This window comes from Bison bison, unplaced genomic scaffold, assembly GCF_000754665.1.
Source record: "Bison bison bison isolate TAMUID 2011002044 unplaced genomic scaffold, Bison_UMD1.0 scf7180017864471, whole genome shotgun sequence".
Taxonomy (NCBI): domain Eukaryota; kingdom Metazoa; phylum Chordata; class Mammalia; order Artiodactyla; family Bovidae; genus Bison; species Bison bison.
Genome location: NW_011495032.1, coordinates 30,055,282 through 30,058,222, shown reverse-complemented (window position 1 = coordinate 30,058,222; position 2,941 = coordinate 30,055,282).

Sequence of the window (2,941 nt, the reverse complement as noted above, 5' to 3'; positions counted from 1 at the left end):
TGTATTACTTTCTTTTTCACAGTTTCCTACTGCAGCCGCTGCCCCCTTTTCTTCACCACCCACTCCCCCATCCGAACCCTCAGTACGACTTCCGTTGCTTGGAAGCTGCTGATCTTGCCCCTTGAGAGGTCACCCGAGACTCGATGCTGACTTTATCATTATTCTTTTTATTTAACTCGGCAATGCTCTCTCCCGGTCTTTCAGGTCTGTTGTAATTCACTTTCAGTCGCTTAAAGCTCTGGAGAAGGAAATGGCAACCCACTCCAATATTCTTGCCTGGAGAATCCCATGACAGAGGAGCCTGGAGGGCAAGAGCCCATGGGGTTGCAAAGAGTCAGACACGAGTGAAGCAACTTAGCAGGCACGCTTAAAGCAAATGTGTCTTAGGAAGCGGAGAGGGTCCAAGTCAGAGCTCCGCCCCATACTGACTTGCTGTTGAAAGAGTTCCCTAGCCCGGTACTGTAGCCTAGTACTGTAGATCTCCTCCTGCTTTCTCCTTGGGCTGAAGAATAACCTCCTTTCCTTCCGTTATTTTCAACCTTTCTTCCTCTACTGGCGTTTCTGTCTAGTATTTGAACAGCCTTAAGTCTCTCTCCCCTGGAGAAGGAAATGGCAGCCCGCTTCAGTATTCTTGCCTTGATAATCCCACGGACAGAGAAACCTGGCAGGCTACAGTCCATGGGGTCACAAGAGTCGGACGCGACTTAGCAACTAAACCACCACCAAATCTCTCACGCCTAGATTTCTGTCTTTAAGTCCCTCTCCATGTCTTACCACATGGACATTCTCTCATGACTCACTCCTCAGCCCTCTCTAGTCTAGTTTCTGTTCTTACCACACACCTGGAGCAGCTCTGAATTGTCACAGACAAGCTTCAGGCCTCTGCTTACAAGACCTTGTTCTGGCATCTTACTATTGCCCACACCCTCATCCACATATGCTCTTGTCTTAAACTCTTGTTTTCCTCTTAACTCTCTGGTTCTTTAACAACCCGCTTCTCCTCTAGCCAACTGTTAAATACTGGAATCCTGTTGAGCTTCACCTGCTTCTGGAGTCCCACCGTGTATGCTTTCCTAGGTGGTCTCCTCCTCTTCTGTTCCCTTCAAATACCAGATGCAAAAGACTCCAGCTCAGAGCTCAAGCCTAGATCTTGCTCTTGAACTCTAGATTCATATTTCCAAGTGCTTTTGCTACACTTTCATCTGGATGACTTGGGTGTGCCAAACCCCTCTTCCTAATAGCCCTTGGTTCAGTAAAGGAAATCCTATCCATCTACTTAGTTCAGAAACCTAAGAAACCTCTAACACACATCAGAATCACCTAGACCTACCTTGAAAGAATAGGATTTGTGGCTTCTCTCTGTTCTTATGACCACATTTCCATCCCACTCTAAGCTAACTTCACCTCTTGCTGGAAGTTCTGAGCAACTAGCATCTAGGTCCTACAAAACTGGTCTTGGCTCATTCCAATCCATTTGCCATACTGCAGCCAGAGTAATTTTTAACAAATACAAATCTGATCAAGTCACTACCCTGATTGAATTCCTTCAGTCCTTCCCTTTGTTTACTGAACACAATCTGAGTCCTTATCGTGAAGGCCAGGCCCTCCGTTATCCAGGCTTGTGTTCTCAGCCTCGCCAATGATTTCTCTAGCTATCTGCACTCCAGCCATGTCTTTTATTTTTCCAGACTCTTTTCTCTTGTTCTCTACTGTAGGCTCTCACCTCAAGGTATTTATACATGCTATTCCCTTTCCTTGAAAATTCTTTTCTGTCACCCACTCCTCCTACCTAATTGTAACTTAGCACTTTCCTGATTCATCATTCTTGGAATTATTTGTTTACTGTCCATGTAATTCTGTGCAGGTAGTGACCAAGTGTGCCTCGTTTGCCACCAGAGTTTCTCTCCTCCCATCCTCAGCACAATGCAGTGGTGTTCATCAAGTATTTATTGAACAAATAATATCTCTGTGGTCATGGCAAAATTTCTTAATATTTTAGGATTCAAATCCTGGTTCAGCTGTGTGACTTTGGGCATGGTCTTCCCTCCTGCACCTCAGTTTTCCCATCAGTGAAATGGTGGCTCAGGCGGTTAACTGTCTGTTTACAATGCAGGAGACCCGGGTTCGATCCCTGGGTCGGGAAGATCCCGCAGAGAAGGAAATGGCAATCCACTCCAGTACTATTGCCTGGAAAATCCCATGGACAGAGGAGCCTGGTAGGCTGCAGTCCATGGGGTCCCTAAGAGTCAGACATGACTGACTTATGGTAATTAAATGAGATCATTCATGGAAAGTGTACTTGGCACAATGACATGTAACAAGTGTCAATTAAAATGTTGCCCATTATTAGATTTATTTATATATCTCATCTTTGTGTCAAATACACTTTCAAAATGTAGCTTACCTTCTTGTTCTTCTTACCCTGGCACTATACATGATACCAAAATATTGGGATTATTTGGGGCTTCCCAGGTGGCTCAGATGGTAAAGTATCTGCCTGCAATGTGGGAGAACCTGGGTTTGGATCCCTGGGTCCAGAAGATCCCTTGGAGAAAGGAATGGCAACCCACTCCAGTATTCTTGCCTGGAGAATCCCATGGACAGAGGAGCCTGGCAGGCTACAGTCCATGGGGTCATAAAGTTACTCATAGCCTATACTTACGACTCAACAAATATGGTAATTTTTAATTTTAAAATTTCCCTGCATTCTCCTTTTCTGTTTGCACTGTGAACTCACTTAGGCCCTACCTCTTCATGTCTTAGTTGCTTTGCTAACTTCCTAGGTGCTTTTTAACTGCAGCCCCACTTCCCTGATTCACCTCTGCCCTATGGTCAGATCGGTGAGCCTCCAACAGTCATTCAGTTGTATTTTGTCCTTGGTGTCAGCTCCCCTGACCTCTGTTCTTACCTGACCTCGTTAATTCACTTATTCATTCAGTCA